Source organism: Ascaphus truei, chromosome 4 (assembly GCF_040206685.1).
Source record: "Ascaphus truei isolate aAscTru1 chromosome 4, aAscTru1.hap1, whole genome shotgun sequence".
NCBI classification, from domain to species: Eukaryota; Metazoa; Chordata; class Amphibia; order Anura; family Ascaphidae; genus Ascaphus; species Ascaphus truei.
In genome coordinates this window covers 351,433,332-351,455,182 of record NC_134486.1, presented here as the reverse complement: position 1 = coordinate 351,455,182, position 21,851 = coordinate 351,433,332, and the positions used below count along the sequence as shown (strand labels likewise).

The window sequence follows — 21,851 nt, the reverse complement described above, 5'->3', positions numbered from 1 at the left end:
AAACATTATCCAGCCAGCATAAAGTAAATAAAACTTCTATTTACCCCTGCCAGGATGAAGGCTGTCCTCATCACCATCCTCTGCACCCATGTCCTCCATGGGCAGGTACAGTACAATAAAAATACAAACTAATGGCCCCTAATCCCTTAATCACCTTAGCGATTCGTAACCGTTAAATAATTAAGGGGTTAAACCCCTCCCCCACTACCCACCCGGGAGGCCTAACCACCTTCCCTAGGGCAACTACCCCACTCTCTACCCCTTGATTGGCACAGTAGTACATCATGCCCATACAATATGGGCATGATAAGCCACTATGGCAGTCAATAGGCAACCTAAAAAAAATCAATCACCAAAAATAAACCACAATAAAAAAATCAATCACCAAAAATAAACCAAGAATTAAACAAATCAATCAACAAAAAAAAAAGAATTACACAAAGCAATGAATAAAAATAAACTAGATTTAAACTAAATAAACACCCAAAAAAATATTAAACTAAGCAAACACTAAAAAAATAATAAAACAAAGCAATCAATAAAAATAAGACAGAATAAAAACAACTATCACACAAAATAAACAAGAATACAAATAGCAATCAACAAAAATACATATCAATGAAATAAAAACAAGTGTTTGCCAAAAAATGCATTGCTTTTCATTGTATTTATCTATAGCCCTAAGAAGGCATAGATAAATACATTGGCAGTCAATGGGCACGCAAAAAAATTAAAAAATACAATAAATAAACCTGAAAAACAAAAATTACATACATTCAATGTTTTTCTTACCTTTAGATGTCTTCACCCTCCGATTTCTGATGTATCAGGAAGCTCTCGATCCGTGATGCAATGATCCTCATCTTCTGGTAAATTCTTCTTTTCATCTTTCTTCAATTTTCAATCTTCTGTACTTGTAATCCATTAAATCCATAGAGAGGTGTTGTCTCGTGGTCTTCTTAAGCTAAAATGAGATGGGACAGGCCTTATATAAGACCTGTGACATCACATTTTAGTGTCAGATGGTACAGCTCCAATTCGATTGGATGCTGTACCATGTGACAGGCTTCTATTTTTTTTAAAGATGTGACGTCATCTTCAAGGGAGGTAAGTCACATCCTTAAAACACAATGGCTGCCATCACATGGTACTACAACGAATTGGATTGTCCACAATCCAATTGGTTGAAGTACCATGTGACATGTTCCATTTTTTCTAAGGATGTGACATCATCTTTAAGGGATGATGTAAAATCCTTTAAAAAAAATTGACTGCCATCACATGGTACGGGAACCAATCGGATTGTGAGATAGACCATGTGGTCCAGTACCATGTGATGGCCGTGCTTTGCTTATAAAATTAACATAAAGGCAAGAAGAAACATTGCAAAAAAATATGATAGTGTGTTAGAAACCCCATATCAGTATTAAGTCCTATTGTTCTAGTGTCAAAGAGCATTATTATTTTGAGTTCAAATGTTTTGCGTTCTTGGGTGCTTTTAAACATTCCGTTGAGGATTTGGTTTTGCCATGTGTGTTTGTTCCTTAGATTGTTATCATTTTTTTCATGGAATCTTTGCTGATCGGTATTGCTGACATGAGGAATATGACGATCAATATAATATAAATTGTTATTTAAAAAAAAAAAAAGTTAACACCTACTTGTGAAGTACTCATTTACTCTGCACTAGACAAATTTGAGACATTCAAATTAATTTGCAATACCTATTGAGTCAATGCTTGGCGAATGTTTGCGTAGTTTATTGAAATCCTTATGTAATTACATCGGAAACCCATCTGTTGTGCTTTGATGTGTTTTTTATGTAATTTTTTTATTTATTGAATACATATAAAATACTTCATGTTCAAACCATCGAATACAGTGCAGCCTATCACATTGTACAAGACAAAACATATAGTTCTGCTCCTGACATTTAATATTGCGATGTGTTTGCTGGTTTCATTACTGACTCAATTCTGGGCAGATTCTGCTGAACTACAGAAATGTTGACTTAACTAGAGTGAGCAAATTGATGGCTTAGATCTTTGACAAAATACTTACAAAACTGCAGAGTGCAAGGTTATCAATCACACAAGAAATCATTTCCTTCTTGTCTTTCACTGGACCTGCTCTTTATTGATGGGAGGAGTCAGAAGCTGGTGTCAGCTTGAAACTCTTGGTCCTTGGCATACATCTTATTTTCTTTCAAGTGTAAGGACAAAGTTTCGAGAAGTAAAGAGAAAAACATTACAAGAAACCACCTGTACGCATCCATCAAACCCCAGAATTATGATATATATATATATATAGCCAAAAAAGAATATCACTTGTGAGCACATTCACACGTCTTAGACAGGTCTGCAACCTTGCCTTTCAACCATTATCACCTAGCATACAGTGCTCCCACTGCAGCAAGGGATTCTGGCAAATGTCATGCAAATGAGCGCACAATGTGTCACCTTTTGCTTGGAATATCCATTCACATGGAGCCCATTTAAATGGGAATGTGCTCACAAGTGATATTCTTTATTGGCTATATGCTAACGGTGGAGGTATTTTGTTGTCTTTTTCACCCACCATATCTATATATATATATATATAATACATAAGAGAAATGTTTTATAAACAATAATATGAAGATTAAGTAACCCAATTTGCATTTTCCTTTTCATTGTTATGCACCCACTGGCATGTTATAGTGGTATATTCTGTAATATTCTGAGTTCATATAATTCTATTTAAATATTAAATATTATGCATTTTAATGCAATATTCTGTATTATGTGCAAGTGCACTAAGCCTTGCAACATCTGTATTTTAAAGGTGAAATTCGTGAAAAGTTTTGGAAAACACTTCAACAATTAAGTACTCAAACAAATTCAGAACTCAACCACTATACTATACTATACTATACTATACTATACTATACTATACTATACTATACTATACTCCCCAAAATGTACAGAATATAACCAGATACTGTATCTTTGGAGTGCAACAGAATGAAAGAGTGTCAATGATTTGTTAAATAAAAAGTCTTCTTTTTTTAAGCAATAGAACTTGAAGTATATTTTACCTCCTTTTACTGTTACTATAGATCAGGCTTGCACAACTCCAGTCCTCGAGGGCCGCAAACAGGCCAGGTTTTCAGGATATCCCTACTTCAGCACAGCTGGCTCAATTAGTGGCTCAGTCATACTTAGCCACTAATTGAGCCAGCTGTGCTGAAGTAGGGATATCCTGAAAACCTGCCCTGTTTGCGGCCCTCGAGGACTGGAGTTGTGCAGGCCTGCTATAGATTGATCCATAAAAGTGCCTATTATGTACCTCCATTGAATGTAACTCTTGCAATTTGATTACTTGTTCTTAACTTGAGATTGTCAAAGAATGTAGCACTGCTGTTTTTAATGTTCGGCCACAGACAGTAATGTATCTTCCGTTTCCTTTACTGTTGAACAGTTACTGTAAGCTTTTAGACAATGTGAAAGATTGAAAGCTTTCCAATTTGTAAGTCAAACCACGGGGAAAATGACATGATGTGGGAATACGTGTACTACATGATGCAGCTTGAGATCATTACAATTAGTGCCTATGTTTATACAGTAGTATAATTGAAAATGTAAATTTACTGTTACATTATTTTTTGGCAAAATGTAAAAAATCTGTAAAGCAAAACAACAAATTTAGAACTCTTTGAAATCATGCTTCATTTTGGAGTCATTGAAAAAAAGTAATCAACATACAGTATAACATTAATTTCTCCTTTTTAGTTAAAAACAACAAAAGATTTTACTTTCCTACTATCCATATTTTATTTATTTTTATATATATAAAAAATACACTTTAGAAAAGTAACATTTCTGTTGGACATATTATTTATGCTCTGTGGTTTCAAATACAATGTTGCTTAATAAAACAAAACATCCATATAGCAGAGTTATACTTTAATAGTCATTTTAAATGATTACACTCTCAGACACATTCAAATGATACATATATAACTACTATAAAAATATTGAAAGAAAAAATGGCCAAAAGTAACATATCTGCTTTTGCAACAGGTGAATTGGGTTAAAATCCCAGCATTAGCTTTTTGTGACCTTTGGACGTCACATTAGATCTCCATGCCTCTGTCACCAAAGCTTAGTCTGTAAGAAATACATCAGGGGTTTGTGCTAGGACATAGGGGAGGAGCTAGGTCAAGTGTCCTGAATGAGGTGACACGTGGGGGGGGGGGGGGGGGCAGTCTGGCCTATAACTACCCCCTCTAGACTAATGCCTAACTTACTACTTTTTAGACAAATGTGGCTAATAGTGTTTTTGGATGTTAGCCAAAATAAAATACACCTATATAAAATAAACAACAAGAACATTTAAAAGTACATTTTAAACTTAAAACGTTGATTGTCACTTTGGATATTTAGGCCATCTCAATAGGGGGGGGGGGGGGAGAGGTAATCTCCACATTGCTAATATATGGTATAATATAATTTAACATAAAGTTAATTAACAATATTAAAATACATTAATAACCCCCCTCCCTTACCTTAATGGCTAATTAAGGGGTTAATCCCTCCCACCCCCTAACCTAACCACATCCCAAGTCAACTAACCTCTATCCCCACTCTATTAGCCCGGTGTGGCTGGTTAGGACTCTGGGGGGCGTGTGTGTGTGTGTGTGTGTGTGTGTGTGTGTATGTGCCGGGAGGGATTAACACCTTCATTACCTTAGCTGTTAGCCACTAAGGTAAAGAAACTAGGTAATTAATGTCTTTTAATATTTTTCTTTTTTTATCATTATTATTATTATTATTATTACTTACCATTAATTGCAAATGTGACTACTGTATGTGGGCCCCCCATTGAGAGGGACTAGGTATCCACACTGACAATCAATGACTTTATATTTAAATGTATTTTTTAATTGTTGTTTGTTTTTAAAGTGTATATATTTTTTCTTAATTCACAAAACCACACTTAGCCACATTTAGCTAATAGGCTAATAGGGATCTTGGGCATTAGTCAAGTGGGGGGGAGGGAGCGAGGTAGGTTTGTTGGAATGTGGGTGTAAGGGGTAGTTGCCCCAGGTGGGTGCTTAGGACTCCTGGGAGAATGAGCATGGGGGGGGGGGGGGCAGGTTGTAAAGTTTTATGTTTATATTAACCCCTTTGTAGCTCTTTTTCAGCTAGTTATGGAAAAGTCTAGTTGACCCGTGGGCTACTAAGGGGTTAATATGTACTGTAATGTATTTGAATATCTATTTTATCATCTATTTTAGGTTGTTTAGCTTATATGGCCTATGTGTATAATGGCCGGTATATTGACATAAGAAAGACAGGGCTAACACCAGTCTGGACTAGGTGATAAATTATTTGCGAGATTTCTTGCATTAATCCCGTTCCAAAAAATATCATAACTTGATGTATGAGCTTTCTAACCTAAACGTGGTATTAGGCCTCTTTTATTTTCATCAGATTCAACACTTTTAAAGGGTTCAATAAAAAGTGCTTTATTTTAGGCGGTGCAACATTGACGTATTGCACAATTAAAATAAGGCACTTTTTTGGCGTTAATACCATATTTGACATATCCGGGCCTCTGTCTTATGCATTTTACCACCTTAGAATCTAACAGCATTTGTTGCCACTTGTTTATCACTCTTCTATGTGGTAGAGTGTCAAAGGTCTTACTAAAATCTAGATAAGCTACTGTACATCTACTGCTCCACACCTGATCTATTACCAGTCACCCAGTCAAAGAAATCTGTGGGGTTTGTTTGACACGATCTCCCTTCCAGTAAATCCATGCAGCATCCAGTTCTTCCCTATGTTGTATCTCTGTAAAGTTGCCATGTAGCCATTCTCCCTTTTTTCCTCTTTTGAATTTTCTCTTTGTTTCTCTTAGTTATCTACAATATCTTTATTGGCTTTTCTAAAGAAAGTAAGGCTGCCTTGCTATGCTTATGCCACCCACAGCTAACAACGTAAACAATATTATTTTTTCCCCTAAAACAAAGTACTGCAGCTGCTGCTAATTAAAGTTCTTACTACAGTACTTCATTGGAAATATCCGCCACTAACTATGTGAATTCATTGTAAAAATTTCAGGAGCCTCTTGGACAAAATGGCAATATTGGATGTAATGTTTTGCATTTTACATGTTATGATACGTCATTACTAGTAAATCATAGTATGTCTTCAAGAGTTTAATTGCTATTCTGTCTTTCATTCTTATGCATCAATTTATGTTGCAACGTAAAGAAAGCTGTAATAACTACGTTTTACTTTCTACCCAATATTAATGTATTTAATCATGCCTTTCTTCTTTATTGCTAACTGAACTAAGTATCCTCTCATTGCCACTTATAGGTCATACTGAATCTGGAATACTGCAGTTGTAAGTATGTAATATTATATGGATTAATAACCTACTGTATGTTGATTTTTTATTTGTTTATGCATATGGGCATACTGTATGCATAATGACAATAGACGACAGAGAAGCCCAATGCTACATCCAGTAGAATGAAAGGACCTACTAACTTGGGAAGTGAGGAGGGGCAGACAAAACCTGGGAAGGAGGAGCCACTAACCTCCAACAGCTGAAACAGCTGAGAATAGGTTAACAAAACACAAAACCCCAGCAAGCTCTTTTTGGGAACCCCTGAGCCCCCACAATATATATATATATATATATATATATATATATATATATATATATATGTATATGTGTCAAAAAGGAGTGCTATTGAGTGTGGCATATGTATATAACATACGACAGAGAAGCCCAATGCTACATCCAACATGACAAAAATGCAAAGTAAAATACTTATATATTCTCTTGAAAAAGGGTCATTATATTATACACAATATATATATATATATATATATATATATATATATATTGTGGGGGCTCAGGGGTTCCCAAAAAGAGCTTGCTGGGGTTTTGTGTTTTGCATAATGACAATAGCAGAATTTCAGAATACTGTATATTTAATTTAAGTACATCTACTGTAGTATAAACCCTAAACATGCTGCAAACGCTATGTCTACACCAGTCCAAGATTTTGTATGCTGTTCCCAACTAAAAAAAGAAAGTACATATTTTACTGTATATTTCTGTATGATTCTTCTTATTTTGAAGCAAGCATGGCTACAAAAATGGGTTCCCCAGTAAACTACAATATTACTAAAATGAAGACTTAACAAAAGGTCAACTAAAGTTGTCAAAGAGGCCAGCACATTGTTTATTTTTAAAATGCTTCCCAAGTTTTCCCCTGTTCTTATAATGCTTTATTTATTATGGAGTTTAAGTATTTATTTTCTATGGTTGGAATAGAGCTATATATTGTTTTACAAAAACCATATAGAGTATATCGCTCACTGATGTGTGTAATTTGAATTTTGTATAATATGATTGTAGCCTAAGATATCAAGTTAGATACCGGGTGCTACCTGTGTGCTAATATGAAATGTATTTTCAAAGAAGGAAAAAGGCTTTATATTGTAAAGACTTTCCCCAGCAAGAAGCACATTAACGGGGCACACCTAGGCTGTTAAAACTTAACATTTAATATGCTTAGGTTAAAATAATGGTACACATATATATTAAACCTTATATCCAAAATTAAACAGTGTATCGTGTTAGCCGTTTTTGCCAAACATTGGCATATTTTAAAATCTGATGAGGACCTCACGAAAGTGTTAAAAGATACCCCAAGTATCACAAGCCGACGATCACGTAACTTACGGGATGCATTCGTTCATAGTCACTTTCAACGCCAACCTAAAAAAACATGGCAAACAACATCTCTAAAGGGTACATACCAGTGCATATCATGTAAAGCATGCGAATTCATAAAACTCACAAAAGTATTCTGCGACACCAACAACACTAAAGAATATGTGATACGACAGTATATACATTGCAAAACTTGCAATGTTGTGTACCTTATTGTGTGTGATTGTGGATTGCTATATGTGGGCAAAACAATAAGGGAATTCCACAGACGGGTACTGGAACATGTCAATTCAATTAAAAATGAATTGGACACACTGGTTGCCCATCATGTTAACAACATGCATCAAGGGGACACTTAGTATATTAAATTCATAGGAATCGATAATATCAAAGGTAACATGAGAGGGGGTGACACAGATAATAAGTTACTTAAGAGAGAATCAGAATGGATATACAGATTAAAAACACTCAGCGCTTCTGGTTTAAATGAGGGTTTTACCTATACACCCTTCATTTAGTCTCTGTAAACATTATCTCTATGTCAATAACTACACACCTCCATGTATGCCTTTACTATGTCATCTTACGCAATCAGTGTCCCCAAACAAGACTGCCCTGGTATGTATAATCAGACAAGGAATCTATCACCCCAATTTCTCTCAGTGAATAGCTGACATAGTTGCTGAATTACTGCATTATTCTTATGACTCATAGCCCCCCCCCTGCTATCAAATCTCGTGGCCACAGCATTGGTAATAAAACATTAACGATTTAGAATTTCATTTTAGTCATTAATATGGTGGTATGCTTTGTTTTAATTTTATAATGTGTATTAGTAGTAATGCAGGATGTGTCGAGTACCCTCTCTTTCTAGTTATAGTGCGAGATCTCCCTTCTTGAGTTACACTATAGCGCTATTGGTCTATGGTTGTCATACCAACCGAGCACGCTATTTAAAAGAGGCTCCCGATATCCCTGCAGTTACCAGCCTCTGACGAAGCTCCCAGGTGGGAGGGAAACGCGTTAGGCAGCACACGTGGGGACGTCATTGAACGTGGGACGTGGTGACATCATCGTAGGAGGAGTGCCAGACTCCGTGTATCGACACTGTGGCAGTTTTCAGCTTGCAAGGTTGTATCATGCTGATAGAAGGCACCGCCGTGTGCTAGCTTAATATTAATCTGTATCACTGGCATTTATGTCTGCATTAAGGGATATTGTATCACAATCATCAGAGTAACAAATTACTTTTCAATGTTGGTAAAATTGTGTATTGAAGGGGTCACTGAAACGGAATTAATCCACTTACCTCTCACCATTCATTGTGCAGCGCATTGCACTTTACCTTAGGGCACAGTTCACTCCTACTAATATTATTGTGTAATCTTTGTATTACAATTAGTTAAGGGTAAAATTATACAGTGATGTTGGAACTGTGTCATAAAGTTTATGACGTTTATATATAGTGAGGGAGGAATATATTTGTTTACATCAGCAGTTCACCAAGGTGTATATGCACAACTAGCACTGTCTATGGTGAGTGATTAGGTAAGCTGTATCTCTGACCCTTACCTTTTATATAGCAACAAGTCATATCTAGTCAGGACCACTGGTGTGTCAATATCCCAATAAAAAGTGATTTCTTTACCTGTGGTAGGGATATATGTATATATTTGTTGGAACATTGATGTCAGCATTGCTACTATAACTGCACCCAGGAGTATACACTTATCCATCATTGGAGGATTATTATACTATAAATATCCTATGATTACATAATGATGGGTTTAGATTATTAAACAGAATCTTATATTTGCACTCCTCATGGAATAAGTTTTTTTTAAATAACACGATACACACTGTTTAATTTTGGATATAAGGTTTAATATATATATGTGTACCATTATTTTAACCTAAGCATATTAAATGTTAAGTTTTAACAGCCTAGGTGTGCACCGTTAATGTGCTTCTTGCGGGGGAAAGTCTTTACAATATAAAGCCTTTTTCCTTCTTTGAAAATATATATTTTTTTATTTATATCCCGTAACACAGCTTTCCCGTGTCAGGGAAGACTCTGAGGTCAATTCAAATGAATAGCGCTCAGAGGCTTTCCGACATGCAGTAGCAGATGAACAGTATGTTGAATAGAAGCGTTAGTAACAAAGAGCTCTACTCCAATAATGGAGAGTTAAACACTGCCTAATATTCAAACCTAAAAGCAAGAAAGGCCACGTAAGGCTAAGGCCCCGCTCCCAGAGTCAGCGCGCCCACACTGCAGACAGGCGGGGCGCTGACATACACAGACCGCGATATGCGGTCTGTAGGGAGCGGGAGCCGGGGCTGGAGGTGGGCGGGAGTGGGAGGTTTGACAGGGAGGGGGGGCGTGGCTTGAGCGGAGGGACCCGCTACTCTCCCCCCCCCTCCCTCCACGGACTCGGGCTGGAGCTGCTGATGGTAAGTAAAACACACACACACACACACTCATACACACACTCATACACACACACAGGCAGGCACTCACACACTCATACACACACACACACACACACAGACAGAGGCAGGCACTCACGCACTCAGACACATACACACACACAGACAGGCACGCACGCACTCAGACACACACACAGACAGGCACTCACCTGCTTTCACTCCACACTCCTCCCCGCTCCCCGAAGCCTCTCCTCCTCCCGAAGCCTCCCCTCCCCATTGGCTCACAGCCACACCATGTGACGCGTCAACGCTAGGGATCACCATTTTCTTGTGTCCCATAGCGACTGACGCGCCACAGCGTGTAGTGCGCTGTGCTGCCAGGGGGGACCGGGACCAGCTCGGGAGGATTCCCCTGCTGGTGGGGAACTCGCGTGTGGCCGCCCGCGCCAACGAGCGCAGCGGGACCGAGGCCTAAGAGTTTATAAAATTTGACAGAACACTGGATTGTAAACCTTACCTGTGTAGGGCAATTTTCCAGAATTTGTACTTTTGAAACAAGGTTTAGTAAAAAAATGGGGAAAAAAATGTCAGGCTTCTTTACATCTTATATCTATAAGTCTCAAATAATTTTTGTGTGTGTATGTCTTCCCCCTGTGTGATTGGCCCTGTGTTCCCCCTGTGTCATTGGCCACAGACGCACCCCCCGCCCCCCTCACACCACCCCTCACATTGCACCTTTTGCCCTCACTTGGATTAGTAATCTCATTTAGCAGGACCATCCACACCACTACCAACCACCGCCGGCCTCACCTCTCCCCCACCACCAACCCCCCTCCCCCCGGTCACACCACTCTGTGTCCCTGTCTCCCGCTGAGGCCCCCTGCCCCCGGGTATCACCTCCACCTGCCCCCCCTGGGTAGCACACCCCCACGCCTCCCAGGTGTCACCCCCCCCCCCCACTGCCCCCTGTGTCAGTCCACCCCGGACCCTGCCCCCCCCTTTCCCCGGTACCCCCCTGTCACATGCGCGTTGCACGTGTGCTCCAGTGGCCTGCGCACACTGCGGCTCCAGCCTGCGGCTGCTCCCGCTCATCGGGCACTTCAGCCTCCTCCCGACGCCGGCTCGCGCCGTGCGCTCGGTGGCCTCTGCTGCATGCTCCGCCCCCCACCCGGGACCGACCGGTCAGGGCGCCCGGACAGGAGAGAGGCGCCTTCTGGACCGGTGGGAGAGCGGAGACTGGACGGAGGTGGCTGGTGTCCGCCGGTGGGGGGAATGGGTGGGTCCTCACTGCAGTTGTTGTGGGTGCCCGAGGACATGTATGTGTGTGTGTGTGTGTGTGACACTGTGTGTGTGTGACACTGTGTGTGTGTGACACTGTGTGTGTGTGACACTGTGTGTGTGTGACACTGTGTGTGTGACACTGTATGTGTGTGTGTGTGTGTGTGTGTGTGTGTGTGTGTGTGTGTGTGTGTGTGTGTGTGTGTGTGTGTGTGTGTGTGTGTGTGTGTGTGTGTGTGTGTGTGTGTGTGTGTGTGTGTGCATGTGTCTGACACTGTGTGTGTGTGTCTCACTGGGTTTGTGTGTGTGTCTCACGGTGTGTGACACTGTGTGTGTGTGTGTGTGTGTGTGTGCATGTGTCTGACACTGTGTGTGTGTGTGTCTCACTGGGTTTGTGTGTGTGTGTCTCACGGTGTGTGTGACACTGTGTGTGTGTGTGTGTGTGTGTGTGTGTGTGCATGTGTCTGACACTGTGTGTGTGTGTCTCACTGGGTTTGTGTGTGTGTCTCACGGTGTGTGACACTGTGTGTGTGTGTGTGTGTGTGTGTGTGTGTGCATGTGTCTGACACTGTGTGTGTGTGTGTCTCACTGGGTTTGTGTGTGTGTGTCTCACGGTGTGTGTGACACTGTGTGTGTGTGTGTGTGTGTGTGTGTGTGTGTGTGTGTGTGTGTGTGTGTGTGTGTGTGTGTGTGTGTATGTGTCTGACACTGTGTCTGTGTGTCTCACTGAGTTTGTGTGTGTGTATCTCACGGTGTGTGTGGCACTGTGTGCTGCGCGGGGGGGGGGGAAGACCGGAGCAGCGCAGGGGGGGGAGGACCGGAACTGCGCATGGGTGGGGGGAGGCGGAGAGAGACGAGGGGAACAGGGGGAGTGGGGGGGGGGTGGCGAGAGGAAGGAGCGGGAGGTTTTGGTCCCGGGCAGCGCCGGATCTCTCAGCTAGTGTCAGATAAAGCCTTAAAATGCTGCTGTATACATTCCCTTGTGGTTCTTTAGCTATAAGAAACAATGGGTCATAAAACTGATTATGACAATACAGGAACAATATTATTCCTAATGTATCACCATGCAAAAGACTTAAGCATACAAAACATATTAGCATAATTAATGTCATGTGATAGGGAGAAAATCAAAGATACTGACTATGGTGATTGATGTATCCCTTGTATTGCTTTTCACATAACGCCCACACAAAAGGGGCCCAAGGTTGGTCCCATAGTGAAATGCAATGCATACCAAGCCCTTAAAGCAGAGGAGGGCATAGAGGAAATACACAAAGATAAACAGTAAAGCGGTGTTGGCAATTAATATCTAGCTAGACCCTTGGCACACAATGAGTTTAACATAGCAAATTGCCTTTTGGTTAGTATTGAGCTACTATTAATATTTATTAATATTCATTAGATATTTTTACCCACTCCAAGAGGCACCCTTATTGTGACTAGCTATCATGAAAATGTTCACATAAAATCAGTAAACCTCAGCAATGTTACATTAATAAAAATAATATAATATATAACATAACAAAATTGTTATAAAAATTATCAAATTGGTGATATTTCCTAATTGAGTTTATAGCAGATTCTTTTGTGGGCTGTTTCCTAAGCAGCATTTATTTTCTCAGCAGTATGACTTCAGGTGGTTGACTTTGATTGCATAAAATGAATATACAGTACTCCCAAACAATATCTAACTTTTTTTTAAATTTTACCAATAATAATCCTTACTAATTTATATGGTAAATTAGTACCATACTAATTTATATGGTAAATTAGTACCATACCATACTGTATTTAAATACAGAGGCTATTAAACTATTTTGTCTGGAGAAAAAAAAAAAACTAGCCAGAACAAGGACTGATGCGTTCTATCAGCTTAATGATAGTAAGAGGTTTTGTCTCGCTTAATTACACAAATACTATCATGCACTACATGACTGCAATCTTTCACTGGAAATGAAATATTAAACACAAACGGTGGGTGCAAGTAGAAACCTCTATTTGGTAACCCTGTATTTTCTCCCAAGTCAGAACACAGTTTGGTTAAGACATGGAAAGGAAACAAAATTATAAGTGTTCATGACTTCTTTTTCCTAGACAAAATGTATCCCTTTGACAACGTCCCCCCAAAAATGCAGTATACCATGGGATCTATATAAAAACATTATTACTACAACTTTAGGCTTTGCAAATAACTCCCATTTAATAAGATCCCCTTATTGAGTCGGTCTACTCAGTACTTAATAACAATAGTCATTCTTTTTCTAAAGATAACAAAAAAACAACAGTTTTAAAGGGCACTAGTATTAAAGTACTAATCTTATTTTACGTCTTTAGCAATCTACACTGTGAATATGTATATTTTTCGTGACATACAGTAAGCATAAACCTCCTAATGAGTCACTACATGTGAGTACAAATCCAATCCTAATTAAAAAGACACGTAAATGAGTGAATAGTGAAATTACAAATAATCGTGATACAAAATGAATAGTGTCTAAAATATTGTGAAAAATAGCACTTGATGCCGTTCAAAACCCTATGAAGAACCGTTTCCAAAGCTCTTCCCAGTGCAGGATGTCTTCCAAGATGAGGGGAGTTGCCACCTTGCATGATCCATTCCCACAGGGGTCAGTGTGTGGAGAGTATGAAAAACTCAACTCACATTTCCGAAAAGGAAAACCAGCAAGTATTAACAATGGTAGTTTCTGCAGAAGGATGTGGTGGGAATGTGCATCAGTGCTAGAATTCATCAATTTCCAATTTAGCTTGCTCACTGGTCTAAGTGGTATTTACCAATCTCAAAAGAACAAAGAAACCAAACAATAATGCAGACGGTCTAAGAAAACATGTATGATAAACAATAAAAACATCCAAATGAATAATCGCCCAGTATCCTGGCTATGCTTTGCCTGTCCTGTACCTTGGCTTACCCTTGGATTTTGTTTGCCTCTCTCCTGTCCCGAACTTAGAATTGTGACTCGACTAAACTGCCGCACCCCATCTTGGCCTCGGCCTGTGATCCAGATATTATCCCAATCAGGACTCAGTCCCAAGGTCTGTGGTCAGTTCTCATATCCTGTCTCAGCTCATGGTTAGAGAAGAGTATCATCACATTTTGCTCAGGAAATGTACCCTGCTGAGGCATGGCAGACTATTTCCACTCAAGGCAAGATTGTAACGGATCATGAACAGCGTCAATCTCTTCGGGACTAGCAACTGGCTACGATTACCACATTCCTGAAAGGTATTTATACCTCACTTTATTGCTATAATATGTTGTCCATGCCTCATTCACAGGTGAAAACAAAACAGACTGGACGGCTCTCCCTGATGGGGTACTATAGCATCACCTAGTGGTGAGAGAACCAGTAAATCACATACGAGGTAATAATAAACCTCAATGGTATCTATAACACTGAAAATAAGTGTAATTTATATCAATCATACAGGACACCTACAAGCTCATATTGAACCCCCAGAATAACCACAACATATATATAAGCATATAAGTGTCACAGAGGAGTGCTACTGAGCATGGCAATATATATTTAAAACCAGAGACAGAACATGAAACACAGACAGAGCTCAGTGCTACATCCAGTGAAACTTATACACGTTACAGTGCCTAAATATATATATGTATAGATATCTATTAAATAAAATGGTCTTTCAGTTTAACATTTTGGCCAAAGTGTTGTAAGCCCTTGAGCCACTACACGGCAGACCACATCTCAAGGGTATATAGAAAACCAGCGCATCAGAAAAAACAAGTCCTGTTTTGTAATAAAGAACTGCAGTTGGTATAAACTCCTTCCATATAAGCATGTATCATAGCATAGCCCTAATAGCGTTAGGGGACTAGTACCTAATGCCAGCGGCACCATATATGAATAGTACAGACCAGAGTCCCATATAAAGGAGAAATGAAGGGTACGGCGACCCATAAGTATCACTCACTTATATTCTCCTGGAGTGTCCAACCACAGGTATGTTCTAGGCATGCAATCTCCCAGGTAGTAGCAGGAACAGGTAAAAGGTAAGGCAATGCACTGCCAAAAGGAATAGAAGGAGGCTCACGGCATGCAGCATCAAAAAGGTATTTATTCCATGTTAAGTGGATCAAAGGTCCCCCCCTAGGTCACAACAGGGGTCCACGAACGCGTTTCGGGCAGTATGCCCTTTCTCAAGGTGTACACAATACTATTTGAAGCTTAAATTTATATCCTAGCGCCGATCGCGCTATCGCGTGATGTCACGGTGAGTGCAACCAATCGGATGGCATCTCCCCTTAGGCGCATCCTAATTGGCTGCTGGGATCGCGTCATATCAACAAACTTTATTAAACATCACATATCTCTCCCTACAATGTAAGGGCTATGGGATAAAGGGTGGTGCTTTCCGATTGGTCCACTAGACCATACAACAAGTACAACTTTATTAAATTTGACAATTAAACATAAAAACGTCCATGACTTCAAAACAAACCTTGAAACCCAGGTGCAAAAGAAAAAGAAAAAAAAGGAAAATATAACATAAATAAACGTTTTTCAAAGACAAAAAATACTACTAATGTTTAAAAATGAAATAATAAAAATAATGAAAGTAAAAATAAAAAGTGATTGAATCATAAACAAACAAAGAAAAATAATGTTTAAAGCTAAACATAAAATTTAAAAATTAGAATTTAAAAAAAGTGCTATTAATTCAAATGGTAATAGAGAAATATATATATATTAACTCTTATGATAAAGAATTAACTATACCCTAAAGAGTATAACTTTTGGAAAATAGCACATTTGCACAACACAACACATTAATGAAATTTTCATATCAATTGAAAGTATGTGGCCTGGACCACACAGAGCCTCAAAATACGTATTATGGAGCATGTGAGGCTCATTAAGAAAAAAGATCTTTTAAACATTAGTAGTATTTTTTGTCTTTGAAAAACGTTTATTTGTGTTATATTTTCCTTTTTTTTTCTTTTTCTTTTGCACCTGGGTTTTGAAGCTTTGTTTTGAACTCATGGACGTTTTTATGTTTAATTGTCAAATTTAATAAAGTTGTACTTGTTGTATGGTCTAGTGGACCAATCGGAAAGCACCACCCTTTATCCCATAGCCCTTACATTGTAGGGAGACATATGTGATGTTTAGTAAAGTTTGTTGATATCACGCGATCCCAGCAGCCAATCGGGACGCGCCTAAGGGGAGATGCAATCCTATTGGTTGCACTGTCCGTGACGTCACGCGATAGCGCGATCGGCGCTAGGATATAAATTTAAGCTTCAAATAGTATTGTGTACACCTTGAGAAAGGGCATACTTCCCGAAACGCGTTGGTGGACCCGTGTTGTGGCCTAAGGGGGGACCTTTGATCCACTTAACATGGAATAAACCCTTTTTGATGCTGCATGCCGTGAGCCTCCTTCTATTCCTTTTGGCACTGCCTTATCTTTTACCTGTTACCACATCTCAAGGGTACCTAACACTGATATATATTTAGGCACTGTACCGTGTATAAGTTTCACTGGATGTGCACTGAGCTCTGTCTGTGTTTCATGTTCTGTCTCTGGTTTTAAATATATATTGCCATGCTCAGAAGCACTCCTCTGTGACACTTATATGCTTATATGTATGTTGTGGTTATTCTGGGGTTTCAATATGAGCTTGTAGGTGTCCTGTATGTTTTACAATTCTTGTTCAGCTGGTCTTAGCTGATTGGAGGGTGGCTCCTCCTACCTAGTTTAAGCTCCCCCTCCCACATTTAAATGGTTAAAAGCTCACTCCATAGCATCTCCCACTCTCAGGGGAACTTGCTTGCTTGCAGTATGATTGTGACAAATCTAATACAGAGTGCTTTTCCTGGTAATGTACAGGTTAATAAAAGCTTCAATCAGACAGAACTATGCAACTAATTTTGACAGATTTATTATAAATCATTCTTCCTGGTAATGCACAGGTTATTAAGAATTTATATTAGTGTTAGGTACCCTTGAGATGTGGTCTGCCGTGTAGTGGCTCAAGGGCTTACAACACTTTGGCCAAAATATTAAACTAAAAGACCATTTTATAAATATCTATACATATATATATATATTTAGGCACTGTACCGTGTATAAGTTTCACTGGATGTGCACTGAGCTCTGTCTGTGTTTCATGTTCTGTCTCTGGTTTTAAATCAATTTATATAAATAACTGAATGAAAAAGTCAGGAGACCACTCAACCTCATGCAGGAGAAAGGCCAATTTCTTCCAAGGGTACAGATGCGCAAGGGGTGAGGAAGTGTGTCACTGACAGATGTACTCGCAGGCAGCAGGTTCTGGTCTTGACAGACTGCAGCGTAGCAAGTGATTGTTGATCTTGCGAAACGCGTTGAGTGGATGAGGAGGAGGAACTTTTTTATATCCAGAAGTGACGTCAGACGCCGACGGGAGTCAACCGCGCGAGAACCCCAGTGGCCGCTTGTGAGGACCGCTAACGGCTGACCTAAACAGACCAGACTCGCACCGAGCAGCTTGTTGCTGCAAAAGAAACCTGTTTATGCCCTGAGTGGTGGTGCCAATTCCAGGCTACTCCTTCACAGATGAGCCAAGGCTCACCTGCAGCTCGGCTACGGTCAGCTGTAATAATTATTATTATGTTGGTGCAGTTCAGTATATGGTGCACTGAATATCTTCACCTTTGATATCCTGAAGCCGTAAGGTGGCCGCGGGGGAATCGCAGATTGCAAATAAATGCCAGAGATTTATAGTTGAGGTTTTACGACATTGGGAATAGTAAGGCCTGGGACATAGTAGCTTCAGCCTCGCTGAGCCGGGCTGAGCCGCGCTGAGCAGATGCACTAACCCCCTGCATCTGTCATCAGCGCGGCTATAGTTTCCACCTCCGCATGCGTGCTGATGCGTGCAGAGGCTCTGAAACTTTGCAGAGACAGGCAAGTTTCAAATTTGCCGCTCACATCCAATGGGAGCGAGGGACTAGCCCCGCCTCCCGCTCCGCTTCCTGGCACGCCTCCGCTCCGCCTCTGCCCCGCCTCCGCCCCGCCCCCAAAGCGCGCTCACTGCCTCGCCTGCAAGGACAGGAAAAAACTCAATTTTGAGCAGGCGAGGCAGAGCAGGAGCGCGGCTCAGCGCGGCTGAACCTGCTATGTCCCAGGCCTAAGTCTTGCTACATATATATTACTGTACTTAAACCTGATAGTTTTTGTTAATTTACTGCATGTGGCAGATTGCGCATTGCACACCATACACCTGTATCCTGTCCTTGCATGCCAGAAACAACTTCACACATGTTTCAATACAAGATACAATGTAGAAATGCCTCACTTTAAACACTGCCTTTCTTTGTTTAATGACCTTGTACTTTTCATCAGAAGTACTGTAGCAGGTTCACACTACTGTAGTCTCAAACCACTATGCGTTAAGCAAATTTGCCTCAGTCCGTTTGTTCATGGCATGGAACAATGGAACTTACTATATGCGAGACCAAACCTGCCTGCAGTTATGCTTACAGGCATACCCCGGTTTAAGGACACTCACTTTAAGTACACTCACGCCCAATAGGTAAATGGCAGCTCACGCATGCGCCTGTCAGTATGTCCTGAACAGCAATACTGGCTCCCTACCTGTACCGAAGCAGTGCGCAGGCGGGGAGACAATAGAGCCTATTACAAATGTGTTATTTATATCTGTTATGCACGTATATGACGATTGCAGTACAGTACATGCATCGATAAGTGTGAAAAAGGGAGTGCTTCACTTTAAATACATTTTCGCTTTACATACATGTTCCGGTCCCATTGCGTACGTTAATGTGGGGTATGCCTGTATATGACATATTCTGTCATTCAAGACAGTACAGATAAGGGGGTATCTCTACCTGACATGTATATATGTATTTATATCTTTTTTTATATAGCTCCAACAGTGTCCTCAGTGCTGTACATAGACAATTCAGTACAGGGAATTATACAAAAATATAATAAGTGCAGTAAAGACAGACAATAAGAAATGAAATCCCTGCCCGAAATGCTTACAATCTAAGTGGTATGTTGGGAGACTTACAGACACAACAGGTGAGGGAAAAAGTAAGGTAGATGGCAGTGCTTGGCCACAGTGTCTGGTAGGAGTGATTGTGGGACAGTAGCCAAGAATCCAGGTTATAAGGGTGTTTCCTTTTAGAAGTGAGTTTTAAGGGTTGTCGGTATAAAATTAGATAGTTTAAATAATTTCCAGAGAGGGAGGAGGAGGCAGGGAGGCGTGGGTGAGAGCAAGATTCATTGACAAGGGCAAATCTGTATATGGCTGGGTCCAGGATTTGGAGAGAAATCCCCAGCAAGAAGAAGGCATAGAGAGAGGAGGTGAAAAGAGGATTTGTGGGGGGTGCATTTTATTGAGGGGTGTAGAAGTTGTTGAGAAAGAGGTGTGTAATTAGTGGTGCGGTGTTTGGGCACAAGCATGGGTGAAGGGAAGGAGAGATTAAGAAATATGGATACAGTAGATGGAGGAGAGTGGGAAAATTGGAGAGAATAGAAAAGTTCACAAGGGGGTGAGGAAAGAGCAGAGGAAAAGCAATAGGGAGGGCATAATGAGATGCAGAAAGAAAAATGTTCCCAGGCATTGAAGGATATGAGGAGTAGGAGTGGAAAGGGAAGGTGTATAAATCAGGCCTAGAAAGGCAGTGTAGCATTGAAGGTTAAACTGCAGCTTAGAAAGTTAGTCTTTAGACATATAACAATTGTCAGAACCTTTAGAAAGTCAAGTTCTCATAGTTGCAGGGTTGTTAACAAAGTGCAGAGTCCTCTTGTACTGTATACTGTACCTCAGCTCCAATTTAACTCCAATTTTAACTCCACAGACACTTCATATGAGACTGTGAGACTTGTGCATCTGCTATTGGACAGGTTTTGCAGGGCTCAGAAAGCCTGTCCTCATGAACTTTGATCTGGCTGCAGTGCAGCAGTTGTCAACCGGAAGTGGTTAACTAGAACCTCAACGGGATCACAGATAACCACATTGTCAATTAATGGGCACCATAAAATAAATCACAATTAAATCATATCAAATAAATATGTTTCTTACCCTTGCTGGGACGAAGGCTCATTCCCCTTATCCAACTGCAGCACCAACAACTTGACCCATGAAGAAATTATCTTCATCTTGAAGAACAGCATGATGCGGAGAAGTCCACGATCCTCAGTTGCATGAAGAGAAGTTCCCGGTAAGTAAATCTTCTTTTATTTTCTTCTTATCTTCTTTCATATCTTTAACTGGTCCAGTACTGTGTTAATTAAAATAAAATTTAAATAGCATGATCGCCTGTTAGAGCTATGCAAGGAGAAGGATCGATTATGTCTGCTCTCACTGCGCAGCTCTTCCAGACTGGTGCTGTCCTGGTAGAATTAATGCAGCGGGAGTTCCATTCAGAAGCAGGAACCCTTGCTGTATTAATCCTTATGGGAAATTAGTCTGGCAACGCTAAAACGTATTTTTTTCCCGGTTGCAGCACACATGTGGTAACTCGCAGTACCGGCATACAACATGCAAAACATAAATCATTGCCAGGGATTTACAACTATCTTCTCACAGTCATGGGAAGTGTAAGTATTACTACATCTGTAGAAACACTTTGGTTCCCTGGACATTAAATTGTTCTCTGCGATTTTCAGTTTATTTGAAAATTGTACCAAGTACAGAAGAATTTACAATGCATCTGATCTCAGACAGCTATTAGAGTGGGTTGGGGTTCCTCATAATTTCACAATATAATTATAGGGTTACTTAACCAAAAAAACACTGTAATATAGTATTAAGTTGTCTGTTGTCTGTTCAACTCTACTTTCATTATTGGGCATACTTATATATCAACACAGATAACAACATTCTATTTAATTACTTTCTATAGCATTTAAAAATTCAGTTGGATCTTTAGATAGGCATTACATCATCGTCAGATGGCTATAGCTTTCTTTACACAATTTTAGAATACATAAAGATATTACAGTCATATAGGATGTTTTTTTTTGTACTAGAACTGAGGTTGTCATGACCAACTCAAAAGTCATATTAATGGGTGCTAAATAAATGCTCACACTTGTCAACCTTTTTATTGATACACTTTCTGATCTAATATACAGTACTTACGGTACTGATTCTTTGTTTACCTGTAGACAGATTTGCTTACAATACAGGTATTACTTTGCTTAAACATTGTCATTGCTTTTTGATTTATTTAAAAAGCTGAGGCATCTACAAAATTATTTGCCATATGTTAATATCACTGGAACAATTAGAAGCTGCAATTGAACTCTACTATGTGATAGGTATATTACATTATGTTGAATGCTCAATAAGTATATTTATTGTTTATTTAATTTGTTTTTTCATTTATTTATTTTCCACA

General features: G+C 39.8%; 1 long non-coding RNA gene across 1 annotated transcript; it reads left to right on the top strand.

Annotated features, from left to right (window-relative positions):
- Window positions 1–798: 798 nt before the first annotated feature.
- Window positions 799–20,663, top strand: LOC142492150 (uncharacterized). The gene is made up of 4 exons (XR_012800779.1): window positions 799–869; window positions 6,369–6,396; window positions 14,418–14,692; window positions 20,572–20,663. It is a non-coding gene; the product is annotated as an uncharacterized LOC142492150 (long non-coding RNA).
- The last annotated feature ends 1,188 nt before the right edge of the window (window positions 20,664–21,851 follow it).